Raw genomic sequence first — 14,660 nt, 5'->3', positions numbered from 1 at the left:
GCGGTCTGTCCTTCAGGCAGCTGCAGGTATGAGAAGCGCTGTGCTGGCGAGTCCAAGCAGTGTTCCCACAAGCTGGATGGTTATGTGGGGTGCAAGGCAGGTCCGCTGGAGTCCAAAAACCAGGATAATGGATCAGGATGGCAGGAGCTAATTACCCACGCTTCTGTTCAGCCCAACATCCGGCCACGCCCCCTATGAATTGGCTATTTTGACAGAACACCGGCTTGTTTCTTCACACTGATGCTCGGGGATGTCGGGTCAGAAACCCACGATCTGGGCTTGCTGACCCGCCATCCCAGAGCAGGAGATGCCGGGCCACATCAGAAGGTTGGGCACCCCTGCTGTAGGTGATGTAGAAAATGGGCGGGATGGATGTGAGGGGAGGATCACAGGAGTCAGTGTAGCCATGCTGCAGAGCCGGCTGTTTCTGTCCGACATGCAGCTCTGCTTGGGGAGAAGTTGTTTTGACAGCGGGTCGGCACTGTGGGAATGTGATCTATCCATCACCCGCTCGAAATCGACGGGTTACCAACCCTGGTCTAGGGGATGTCTTTTTCAAATCTATCGCTGAATAACTTGAACAAGAAATGGGTTCAGGCAGGGCCGTCTTAATGAGCGGGCAGCCCTGGGCACTGCCCAGGGGCCCCAGCTGCATGGGGGGGGGCCCCTGCACTTTCCCTGTTCCTTTGAAGCTTTGTAAACATGTACTGCTTTTAAGTCGATCGGGTCAGCAGGAGCATCAGCGGTGCGGGGGAAGCAGCCTGTAACACTGCCCTCTCATTTAATGACGATAGACTGTCCCTTGGAGATCTTCAATATATCCCGAGGCAGCCCGAGTTGGTGGGTGGAGCCAGGGGTGTGGCTGCCTCCTCCACTCCTCTTAAACACTTGTTCACCCAGGCTGAAGAGGAGAGATCACAGCAGCCCCGGGAGTGTCCGTATCCAGGAATGCAGCAAGTGACTGAGCACATGTCATTGCATATAGCACTAAGTTGCCACTATTTCACCCTTTACTACCCAGACCTACCACTATACCTCCCAATACTATCCAGACCTACCACTATACCTCCTAATACTACCCAGACCTACCACTATACCTCCCTAAACTACCCAGACCTACCACTATACCTCCCTATACTACCCAGACCTACCACTATACCTCCCTACAGTCAGGTCACCTGAGTCCAGGTGACAGATGCACTCCGTAGGAGTCAGGAGTGCACCGCTAAGGTAGTGGACCCTAGGACTGACTGCTGCGGATTGAACTCTGGGGGGTACGGTTCAGGAAGCAGGTCTACTGGAGCATCAACACAGATCCCACTGGAAGCTAGAGCATAGATTCCACAGGGCGCGGAGTCTAAGAGCCAGCAGGTGTTCACCAGAGCCTTTAGTGGTGAGGATGGACTGCGCTGCAGTCTGGCTCCAGGTCCAGGGTCTCACAGCTAACGCTCACGGTAGACTACGGGAGAAAGAGGAAGGAAGCAGCAGGCAGGAACAACAAGGATAGTAAAGGGATAAGCCAAGGTTGGGGCGACTAGCAGACAAGGATAAACATAGAACACGCCAAAGGTCAGGGCGACTAGCAGACAAGGATAAACATAGAACACGCCAAAGGTCAGGGTCACAAGCAGACAGGGATAGTCGAGAACAGGCCAAGATCGGTAACTGGAATCAGACGTAGGAGACACAGCAAGTAGCACACGAAAGCTAAACACACAATAGTTGATCAGCAAGGTTGGCTTGCAATGCACAGGTTAATATAGTTTTCCTAATTAGAGGTTGAGGTGGAGCTATGCTGAGGGAAGATTATATAAGCAGTCAGGTGAGAGTGGCTGGCCTCTAAAGGTGAACACATGGAGGAGAGGTAAGCTGACAGACAAAGATTACAGCATAACCATAACAGTATCCCCCTCCCCCCCTCTTACGAGGCCTCCCCCTCTCCCGCCTGGGCCCAATCTTAAAGGGAAACCCCAGATGAACCCTCCTCAACAGACGAGGTGCAAGGATCTCAGATTCAGTGATCCAAGACCTCTCCTCAGGAGCAAACCCTTTCCAATGTACGGGGTACTGAAGAATGCCTCTACAGAGCCGGGAATCCAGAACTTGACTAATCTCGTACTTTAGATTATCCTCAGAGACCGAAGCCGAGGTAGGGAGAGGACGAGAGGACTTATTGAGGACTAAAGGCTTCTCAGGAATAGGTAACAGCATGAGAAGACCATCAGGAGTCTGAACAGGGTCCCCCAGACCCTTAAAGATGAGCCGGACATCCAGCACTGTGCAGAGGTCAGTGGATCCCTGAGACCAGTTTGGTTAGAAGGTGACGTGTCAGAAGAGTCAAGCTGGATAGCTGAAACACAAGCAGAATGCAAAGTGTCCAGAAAGAAAGGTTGAAAACCCCACCTGGCTGAATGAGGCAGTCTATCCAAAGGATGGATTGAGCCTCTTAGATAAGTTTGAATGGACGTAGTAGTAGTAGGGTGAGGCCAGGTTACAGAAGGCCCTGAACAAGGAAAAAGCAGGAAGCTCACTGGGCTGGCATAACTGGTGCAAAGGCCGACTGAATAGCATTGCCAGGTGTAGCGATCACCTCAATCGCATCGCAGGGCGTAGCGACTGTGGAACTTGTGGACAAGTTAACCTGGCTGCGCGTCCAAGGAAGTTTAGGGACAGGCAAGGGTAAATGGTTATGCAATCTGGAGTAAATGATCAGCTCAGGTTTACAGGTGGACTCCTCATCCAGAGTGCCACATGACCTAGAGAGTGCCTCGGCACGACTATTGCAGGACACATCCCAGAAATCGCTATATACAGCAGGAAGAGCAGAAGATACTGGAATGGTGGCAACAGGAAGTTTCCCTTTTAGGGCAACCTTGAGTTGGCAGGAAGAGCAACAGGAGGAACCCCAAACCAGGATCTGTCCAGCAGTCCAGTCAACATGTGGAGAATGGAGCCGGAACCAAGGAAGACCTAAAATGATAGGAGATGAAACCTTAGGTAAGACAAGGAAGGATATCCACTCCTGGTGGAGTGCCCCTACCGACATCTTAACAGGGAGGGTCTGGAAGTGGTAAGGGCCCTCTGGGAGAACAGTGCCATCAATCGCCAAGACCACCAATGGCGTTGTGAGGGGAAAAAGGGTAAGCCTCATGGAAGATGCAGTTCCCCAGTCCATGAAATTGCCAGCAGCTCTGGAATCCAGATATGCCGAGACCGAATGAGAGGAAGCGCCAACATGAAGGAACACAGAAAGGAGAAGACGAGAAGGTGATATTTCAGGGTCCAATACACCACTTTCCAGATGTATAAGCCCCGAGCATTTTTCCAGACGAAGAGAGCAAGTGTCACGAAAATGACCTTTGACCCCACAATAGAGGCACAGGCCCAGACTTCTGCGCCTAGCGCGTTCTTCGGGAGATAACTTGGTCCGGCCCAGCTGCATAGGTTCCTCAGCCGGCAGGAGGTGCTCCTCAGGATGAAGAGAGGGGACAGGGAGTTCAGGCTGCCTAAAGAACGGGGAGTGCTGGCGTCTTTTTTCCAGAGTCCTCTCTTGAAAGCAAATATCGATCTGGTTACACAAGGTGATGACACCATCCAGATCAGCAGGAATAGCTCTTCCCGCTAATTCATCCTTCACTCTAGAGAGGCCATATAAAAAGGTTGCAACTAAGGCCTCATTATTCCAGCTCAGCTCAGCAGTCAAAATACGAAAATGAAGAGCGTACTGTCCCACAGACACTCTTGACAGAGACGTAAAAGGGCGCTGGCTGCTGAGGAGACACAACCTCGAAGATATTCCGAAAAAGTTTCAAGTGAATTTAATTTGAGATAATTCCCTAGTTGTCTGTATTTGTTGTTTCTAAATCAGACTAAAAAGCCATGCCCAATATGTAGTATTATTTAGCCACACCATGCCACTGCACGCATAGGGTGCCGTAGGTCACCATCTCCCTGGTAGGGGCCCTAGTGCATTACTTTGCCCAGGGGCCCATGATGTTATTTGGATGGCCCTGGGTCCAGGGATTAGGATACTCCAAACGAGAGAAGAAAAAAACAGGGGGACAGATTCTCACTAATCTTATCTAAGCAGTCATTCCTGGAGGTAACAGGGGATGGCCAGGGAACCATAAGAGCAATTCCTGTCTATTACCATCCTCTGGTGCTTTGTTCCCTTCTAGCACTTGCATATTCAAGAGTCCACAGCAAGGTCTTTACTGACAATGTCCCAGGAGCTGTTTACAATCCAGCATCCACAGGTAGTTCTTCAGTGAGGGAGACAAAAGATCCTTCTCCAGACCTGGACTCAAGGATGATGTCTTCCAGCAAATAGTCCTTTAGCAATCTTTTCCAGGCCCTCAGCTCAGCACCTATTTAGGCCCAGACTACAATTTCCTGTCTCACTAGCTATCTCTCAGGGGCAGTAGCCCCAGGAGAACTACAGCTCTCCCTGGAGAGGAAAGAACACTCTGGAAAAGCCTCCCAAACATTTATCACCTCCCCCAGACACCTTCTGGATGCCTCCTTTCATGGATAGGATGGGGCATGATAAATATTCATGCTGGTTGCTTGACTCCCCCTGCCCTACATTCTGGACGCTTATTTCAGAAGCAGGTGAGATAAATCAAACACACAGCAAGTAAACCCTGGCCAGGCAAAAACAATAGATTACTGCTATGCTGACTGCAGTCAAGTAGAAACCTAAATTTAGCCTAGCAGCCTAACTAGAGGGGGGCGCTACATCATGTTCAGAGATTTAGCAGCCTAGGACCAGAATGAGGTCCATCTACACTACACCTTCATTCAACAGCTCATTTGAAGGAAGAAGCACTACATCGCATATTCATCTGAACCAAGCCTCACTTCTATTGGTCCAGCACTCACACACAAGAGGCAAGGGTTAGGCTCTATTTACCTCCTGTATTATAGTAATGAGCAGTAAAATGCAGGTTATACATTACTGCAAAGCACACAATTAAGTGCAGTACTTTTCACCATGAATAGCACCTTGACATGTACCTACCCAGTGTACAACAATGCACAAGCATTTTAGCACAACATTGTGCATTGTGGTTCACTATGTTGTAAAAATATTGCAGGTATGTTAAAACTATTTTATAGTGCACTGGTAGCCCATTCCAAAGGAAAGAACTGACTTACCACCACAAATATCAATGCGCAAACACAATGCAATTTAATAGTTTGAATGAGTCATTTGGGGCTGTGTTGATCAGTTTGAGAACATTCAGGATTCATTGACGTTTGTGTGTGGCCTGCAGTTTATTTGCTTCAAGAGGGTTCAAGAGAGTTCATTAGACCTGCAGTTGACTTGCTTCAAGTGGGTTTCATAGACTTGTATGAGAATGCAAAGCCCATCTCATATGAATAAAAGCTTTTTGACACAGCCCTTAATCTGATTGGTGGACATGAGGAATTTATTATTATTGATATCATTTCTTTCATTGGGTTTTTCTATATGTAAAGCTGGCCATACGTGGTTCAGTTGGCCATACGTGGTTCAGTGTGCATGGATCGATTCTCCCATGCACACATTTGAGGTAGATGGAAGAATGCTCTCTGCCATGTCATTGTATTTTGACCACGGGCCTCCCTGGCCATCAGAATGCACTGATCAGTGCTGCAGCTGATTGTCCGCATGTTCTGACTGAAGCTAATTTTTCCAACAACCCTGTTCATGAGAAATCGATAGTTTTACTTCTCATGAACAGGAATGGCCATTCATGGATCAAAATTTGGCTGGTTCCTATTGAAGCAGCCGAACTTCAGTCCATGTATGGTCAGCTTTAGGCACAGCAAAGTCTACAGTAGGTGCTCCTGTGTGCCAGGGTTCTCAGATCACCTTATTACTCACAAAACAGACTGGCATGACCTGTTGCACTACATCAATCCTTGGATTAAATACAGTACTAAGTATGTAAAGGAAGAGACACCGCTCCAGACAAGGTCCACTAATTACCTTGCCGCTCACACACTAGTCAGGTGCCAGCCCAGCTCGTAGCTGTCTTCATAGGAAAAAAGAAAGGATCCGGTTGGCCTTACTTCTGATATTTATTGTACAATTAAAACATGTAAACTATGAAAACGCACTAGATGAGCATGAAACACATTAGCTTCTCTTTTGTTTTTCACGCTGCTATTTGTATGTTATTGTGATTTTATTGAAGATTTGTACAATAAAGGTGATTTTGGAAGTGCGGCCAACTGGATCCTTTCCTTTCCTACTTAGTATGGAGTCTGTGCTCCCTGTGTGTATCTGTGAAATCATATAACTAAAGGCAGAACTTTATGTAGCAGAATCTCTAACCTCTTCCAGTCTAATGAGAACCTTTGAGGCCACAGACTGCTGACATCCTTCAATATGTAGTGGGTTGTGAGGCATAGTGGGTGATAGTGAAAGTCATTGGGCGCCATACACTTCTTGGATGCAAAAGAGGTTTTATTTCTTTTAACCGTGCTTTTTATATTTTGCAAGGGAAAGAGGGTTAGGGCCAGGACACCCTTAAGTGGTTGCAGTTTCAATAGACAGACTCTGAGACTTCAAAAGGAAGACAGCCGTAAAGGGAAAGGCCCCAGCAAGGTGCCACTTCTGCACGTGCAGGTTTGCTGTCTCCTATGGCAACAGTATTTAAAAGTTCCTAACGCAAAGTTCAACAGTTCTCTCAGCTTCACTACAATGTCCACTTGTAGCACTTCAACCCCTTGAGCTCCAAGTCTCTCACTGGACTCTCTGATTCACTTACTATGAATCCCGTGAGCTCCTCAAGGCTTTTGCGGTGGTATCTTCCTCAAGTGTCACCCATGCTTCCCTGCTGGGTCCCTAGCTTGGCACTCCAGATACCTTTCAAGCTTTACCCCTGCTGACACACAAGGCTGCTTTGCAAGCGTTACCTCCGCTGGTTGGGTCCTTGACTTGATCACCACCGGAAGTTTGCCGATTCTCCACCGTGCCCGCTGGGTGAGAATGTTGCTCCGGTACTTGCTTCAGTTACTCACTGTGGCCCCTGGTAAAGGTGGTTGGTGGTGACAGCCTCCCTTTTACCTCCGACCACGACAGGATCTCTGGCCAGCAGAACCGTCACTTCTGGTTGGACTACAAGCCACAGTCCCAACCCTGTGCTGCCCTCTTACTTCTGGATAGGCCTTCACACAGTCTGGCAGCCTGATGCCCCTCGGATAGACCCAATCTCCAGCCTAGCAGGCCGGGGCAGACGACACACATCCACCCAGACGGCAGTCTGGGTGGCACAGAACATAGATCACCTGACTCCACTTGAATATATAGGTTCTCCCAGAAGGCTAAAGGATTCAAGAAGATTCAAGAAAACCCCTGCCCATTGGCTGAGATATCCCATATACCCATAACTTGACCTTGAAATGTCCTTCTCACATCTAATGCCACCAAATGCCCGGCCACCTAGTGAGAGAAAAGTACAACAAGGCCAAACTTAGGGAGAAATCAATGGATCTCTAACAAGTATCTACAGTAGCTACTCCTGACAAGGAATTTGGTGAGGAGCTCCCTGACTAAACCCCAAGGTTCTACATCTATTTTAGTTTTCGCTGGAGTGGAGAGGGATTAGTACACCTGTCAGGCTTTTGTTGCTGTCTCCCCCCCCCCCCCGTTAAAGTGGTAGTAAAGGTGTTTTTCGTAGTTATACCTACAGTTAAGCCTATAATAAGGCTTACCTGTAGGTACAGTAAATATCTTCTAACCGTGTACAGTGCCGGCGTCAATGGACAGCACACCGCATGCGCAGGAGTAACGACATCGCAGCTCGGCCAATCAGATGGCTGCAGCTCACGAACCTGGAAAGAAAACCAGGTGAAGATAAAAGCCCTGTCAGCGGTAAGTCTTTCATAATGTGCTAGTATACGATGCATACTACCACATTATGATATTAACTTGCCGGGAGAAGATTTGCTTGTATTTTTCTTCCACGGTTTACTACCGCTTTAATTACTTCAGCTCCGGAAGGTTTTACCCACTTCCTGACCGGGCCATTTTTTATGATACGGCACTGCGTTATTTTAACTGACAATTGCGTGGTCAAGCGACTCTGTACCCAAATAAAATGTCATTTTTTTCCCCACAAATAGAGCTTTCTTTTGGTGGTATTTGATCACCTCTGTGTTTTTTATTTTGTGCGCTATAAACAAAAAAAGACTGACAATTTTGAATAAAAACTATTTTTATTAATTTCTGCTATAAAACATTCCCAATAAAAAAAAAAAATAAAAAAAAAATGTCTTCATCAGTTTAGGCCAATGTGTATTCTGCTACATATTTTTGGTAAATAAGCGTATCTTGATTGGTTTGCGCAAAAGTTATAGCATCTACAAACTATGGGATAGATTTAGGGACCTTTTATTTTATTTTAATTTTTTTACTAGTAATGGCAGCGATCAGCGATTTTACAGGTATTTTACAGGTATCTGCTCCCCAACTCCCCTCTTAAAGGTGCCAAATATGACACCGGAGGGGGGGAGGAATCCGAAGAGCTGAAGTTCAATGTTTGGGTGTAACTCCGCTTTAACCATAGACACTACCCTTACATTAATACATAAAGTGAATTTTTAAAAGTCTTTGACTGACTATTCCATCCCTGGAGTTGGGGTGTGTTAATCTTCAATGCGTTTCATAGGAATTCCACCTGCTTCATGTGGACCATCATTAACAGACATCTAAACATCAAAGTCTACTAACATTAGTAAATATTGTACATGACCTAATCTCCATATATATATATATATATATATATATATATACCACTACTAACAATCTATAAACTTCCATAAATTTTGTGTGTGCAACCCCAAAAAAGGATCACAGAGCCAACATCCCCTAAAAAATCTGGAGTTGGCTCTGTGATCCCTCCTTTGGAGGGATCACAGGTAAATTTATGGTCGATAATTCCCATGGTTTTGTCTGGAACCAACTGAACCAGAAATGTACAAATCATGTGTCAACCAGTGACCCTTTACCAAAAATGTGTATTTCAAAGTACTTCAACGTGTGACAACAACAGCTTGTCTGAAAAGCCAGGCTTATCCTGTTCCAGCCATAGCAGGAGGTGGGAAAGGTCTCTCTTCTGGCGTCCCAAATAGTACTGAGGACCCTGTTAGGCCTTTCCACTTAAAGTGATAGTAAACCGCCGAAAAAACAAAACAAAAAGCCCTGGAAGACAGCAAAATGTGCTAGTATGCATCGCATACTAGCACATTATGAAATACTTACCTTTAGAACGAGGCCCCCACAGCACGCCCGGTGACCGCTGAAGGAGCTGACATGTTCCCTCTGCATTTCTTCCGGGTTCGCTGGCTCCGGCGCTGTGAGTGGCCAGAGCCGCAATGACGTCACTCCATGCATGATACGCCGGACCTTCAGAACGCATGTGCCGCTGACGTCAGGGTCAGGGTGAATATCTCCTAAACCATGGAGGCTTAGAAGATATTAATTTTACCTACAGGTAAGCCTTATTATAGGCTTACCTGTAGGTAAAAATAAATTACCAAATGGGGGCTACAACCGCTTTAAAACGGAAAATCTGTTTGGTTTGGAGCTCTTTTTTAAACTAATCTTTATTGAATCATTTGCAAGCCCAATAATAACTCAGTGGGCATAGCTCATTATGGAATATCAGATTTGTCTGCATTGCAGCTTAGCTGTGCAGACTTTTGTTGGACTCCCAGCTTTACCTATTCTTCCGGGTGATACTGTCTTTATAATGACAATACATAGACATTTTTTTCTTTTCTTTTTTTTATTTGAAAATGAACTGAGGAAAAAAAAAAAAAAAAAAGAGAAAAAAGTTTTAACTTTCAAATCCTGCGAAGACTTTCTGCACTCCACTGTGAATCATATAAAGCTGGGAGAGGGCAAGCGAGTCAGGCACAAAAAAAATAAAATCATATAAAATTCCTGCTGGAGGCATGGCAGTAATGTACGTTAAATTGTCTGGCTAGCAGTGAAAAATAGAACATTGCTACACTAGCCACAGATTGGATTCTGTACCCGCTGCAGCTGGCTTTGCATACATAATGAATTTTAAATGCAGTGACATTAGACGAGACAAATGTAAGCGACTATGTCATTTCCCAAGCACAGATCACGGCACAAAATACTTATTCGCTAGTGCTCAGGCGGAAGCTTCGTCTGGTGATTGGGGCTGTGAATATATTCAGGTTATTTGTGCGTGGAATTTTCACTATTTATGCTGACAGATACTTCCTCCAACACTTACACAGGAATGCTGAATGTGCTGACCCATAATGCTTCAGTGGGCACTGGTCAAAGATTCTGGGGCTCAATGGAACTTACTACATTTGTATTGGTTACACAGCAGGATAAAAAAAGCAATCGAGTGTATGAATTTTAGCCATTCATAACTTTAATCATAACAGCTATAACTAAGGCAAGGATTGGCTGAAATAAATGCCTATTTCATAACATAAATATAATTTTCACTATTTTTTTTTTTTGCAGATACTTCCTACTATACTTAAATATCAGTGATGCGACCTGTGGCTGAATCCACTGACCCATATTGCTTTTGCAGCATCCAGACCCTAGTGGGTAATGGGCAATTTTGGGACTCAACAGCAGATTCACTTACAATATCTTTACTGGTTAAACAGCAGGATTGAAATAGCAACCAAGTTTTTGTGCTTTAGCCAATCATGGCCTTAATCATAACAGCTAAGACTAAGGCCGGGATTTACTGAAACGCGTAAGTGTGATGATTTTTTTCTCCCACTTCCTGAGCATTTCGTCCAATCCTGGCCTTAGTCATAGCTGTCTTGATTAAGCCCAGGATTGGTTGAAATGTATAAGTGCGATCACTGGTTTTATCCTGCTGTTTATGTGTTACAGTGAGCCCTGGCTGTGAATATATTTAGGCTATTTGTGTGTAATTTTCACTATGTATGTGTCACTTACCTTGTGGCACAGCCTGACGTGTAGAGGGAGACCTCTCGTACAGCCCTGACTCTGAGACCACTGATGTTGCGACAGTGGCCATGAGAGCGCAGCAAGGTATGAGTGCCTATAAGAAGTCCCATCAGATGTGGCAGCAGGTCACAGGTGTGTTGCCAGAGACAGGTCGGATCACTGGAGCAGCAGATGGCAGCTGAGGCAGCAGGCCCAGGACTGGGCAGACAGCAGGTGGCAGATGGCTGGTGCTGCAGGATAGGCAACACTCAGCAGGTGAAGTACCAGAAGGGACTAGGTTGCATGCAGGATGGAACTGGAGAATCACTGGATGCAGGGTCATACAAGCCAAGTCGGCAACAGATGGTAAGATACAGGCATAGACAGCAAACAGAGAATGGTCAGGATACAAGCAGGGGTCAGCAATGTAGAATCAGGCAGATGAACGGGAAACAGAGCAAATCCAGGGACAGGCCAGGAGGTGTTCAAGCAAGGTCAAGATAAGTCAAGTATCATGTACCTGGTAGCAGAGCCTAATATGATGAGGAAAGCCTCTCTTACACCTCTGACTCGGGGGCCCCTGATAGTGTAGACAGGAGGCGCAGGAGTGCAGAGTCGCACAAATGCCTAGAAGTCTTGTTAGCAGCAGGGCAGGTGTCCTCGCTGGGCAGAAGTCGTCAGATGGCTTCAGCAAGTAGGCAAGTAGGCAAGTAGTCAGGCTGCTAATTTCTTCCTCAGTTTAGGCCGATATGTATTCTTCTACATATTTTTGGTAAAAAAATTGCAATAAGCGTATATTGATTGCTTGGCACAAACGTTATAGCGTCTACAAAATAGGGGATAGATTTATGGCATTTTTTTATTAGTAATTGCAGCGATGTGCGATTTTTATCATGACTACGACATTGCGGCGGACACAATAGATACTTTTGACACTATTTTGGGACCATTGTCATTTATACAGCAATCAGTGCTATAAAAATGCACTGATTACCGTGCAAATGACACTGGCAGGGAAGGGGTTAACCACTAGGGGCCGATCAAGAGGTTAAATGTGTTCCCTCAGTGTGCTCTAACTGTAGGGGGGATGGGCTCACTAGAACATGACAGAGATCACTGCTTCCAATCACTGGGAGCAGTAGTTCCCTCTCATGTTGCTAGGCAGAACAGGGAAACGCCTTGTTTACATAGGCATTTTCCCATTCTGCCTCTCTGTGTCACGATCGCGGGCCACCAGCAGACATCGAGTCCGCGGGACCCACGCACCGCGCGTGCGCCCACTAGCCCGCAATTTAAAGGGGACACATAGGTACGCCCATTTGCGCAGCCGCGCCATTGTGCCGACGTATATCGTCATGCGCTGAACGGCAAGCGGTTAAGTTAGTTCCTTAAATATTTGAGTTACACTGTACAGTAGCACTATTTGTATTGAGCGCCCTATTATTCCACAGCACAACACATCACACTTTATAAGATGTCCACTATTGCCTACCAACCAACATATTACTGCGGCTGAGAGAGAGCTGGTAAAGTTTTGATACTGCCAAAAGATTCAGATTTAAAAATGAAAGGGGCATTTGGATCCCCAAAGAAGGGTGCTAAAAATATATCTAAACCCAACAAGAAAAATGTAATATATTAAAACTTACCAGTCTTTAGGACCATGGCAGATGGGTGATTTTCTAGCAGTGGTCAACTGGAGCTACAAATCACTAATGCCATCAAGTAACAGCAATTGGTAGCTTTTGATGTATCCGCTATAGTCACTGGTAATTTCTCACTAAGAAGTGATTTTTCAGAGCTACAGATCAAACTTGTGCTACATCAATACGCCGGTGTTTCCTGCTACAAATCACTCTCCTTCAGCTATTTGTAACGAAGACACAGAGGTGAATGTGGAGCGAATGTTGCTCGGATTGTTGACATGAAAGTCAGTTATCAAAACCAAGTGAGTTACAAATAACTGTAAAATTTGTGAAATAGCAATTCTATAGAATGCAACTATGGTTTTCATTAGTGAGAAAAAAAATAAAATGACCTTTGTACCCACATTTTTTAGTTTTTGCAGGTAAACCAAATGTCTTTATTTTTTTGCAGGAACACCCTAGTCTCTATACCCAAATCGTTTTTCAATAACTTAGATATTATCGTCTTGTCATTCATCCGAGCAGGTAAGGCCCCTAAGCTTGCTAAAATTACACTGCAGCTGTCTTTGGGTGTCTGGAACCTCCCCACTTTCAAAATTATTATTCAGAAATGCTTCTAGTCGTGGTGTGCAGTTGGTTTTCTAAACCAACTGAAAACCCAGTGGTGACCCTGGGACTCTGAGCCCAGTAGTATACCTTTCTGAGGTTCACGATCCATCCTCCACAATACTACTTTTCTGGTTCGGAAAGAAGTGAGGAAAAAGTATGCTGTCACTAACACTCGCCACGTCCTCCCTCCTTTGGGGCAACCCTTTCTTCCCTCATTTCCAAACCCTTCCAGATCCCCAAGTGTCAGCCAGATTTGGTATAAAAGCACTGAAACAATAATTCCAGAGGACACATTATTGGAGTCAGTAAGCTCAAAATTATATTTCAACTTCCTAACTGGCTGTTCTTTCAGTTTTTGCAGTTAAGGCATGCAATTCAGGCCAAATTTCCCCTGCCAAAAATATTGGCATCTGTTTCTATTGAAAACTTCCTGATCACAGATAGGACCAACAAACCACTAGTTTTTTTTTAAATTTGAGCTTATCATGTAAGAACACTCCAAAGCTGACCCACCTCTTCCATAAATGGAAGGAGGATATTCCTGATCTAGAGTAAGAAGGCTGGAATGAAGGCCTGCAACAATACCACCCCACCTTATGATATCCACTAATGACAGGTTTATACAACTTGACCTCCCACACAGGACTTATTATATTTTCTGCTATCTATCCAAATGTTGGCAATGTGTAATAGATGCAATGTCATATTAAGCTCCTTCATCCACAAAGTGTGGACCTATACTCAACTGCAGATCCTCTGACAGTGAATTAATATTGTGGGAGATCTTGCATTGTGAATGGACCCTTCAATTATGTTGTTAGCTCACCAATATCATTGACACTACTTATCATCTGAAATGTTTTTCTTTTTTATACTACAGTTTATGCTAAGCGAAAGATAATTCTCAGATAGTTACTTCCCACTCCCCTTATCGTAAAGGCATTGCAATCTGCAAATAATAATGCTTTACCCCCTTACAACCTTAATTGTATGGGTGGGAATAGCCCCCCCAAAAATTTACAAGATCTGAACAGGCTGGATGGAAATGAAGAGACTGACGGTATAGATCAGCCTTTGTCAACCTTTTCAACAGAGGAACCCTTGAAATAACTTTCTGGTCTCAGGGAACCCCTGCTAAAAATGCATTAGTGTGATATTAGTGGGAAGAATGCTTCTTACACTTGTTGGAAAGAATTAATCCCTTACAGATAGCTAAAAAAGTCAATGTTGTCAGTGGGAACTTATCTGAGATGCAGAAAATGCTGATTGCTCAAGGAACCCCTAGCAACCTCTGGGAAAACCGTAGGATTTCATGGAACCCTGGTTAAGAAACTCTAGTATAGACCGATCTCTGTATACCTCTTCTTTCTTTATCAAGTCTTTTCTCCTTAAACTACACAGGGCCTGTAACCTACATTCTAATGGTTCACAGGATGTACATAGGGTCATATAAGTTCCCC

This window comes from Aquarana catesbeiana, linkage group LG05, assembly GCF_042186555.1.
Source record: "Aquarana catesbeiana isolate 2022-GZ linkage group LG05, ASM4218655v1, whole genome shotgun sequence".
Classification (NCBI taxonomy): domain Eukaryota; kingdom Metazoa; phylum Chordata; class Amphibia; order Anura; family Ranidae; genus Aquarana; species Aquarana catesbeiana.
The sequence above is the reverse complement of the archived record's forward strand: the minus strand, read 5'-3'. Positions refer to the sequence as shown.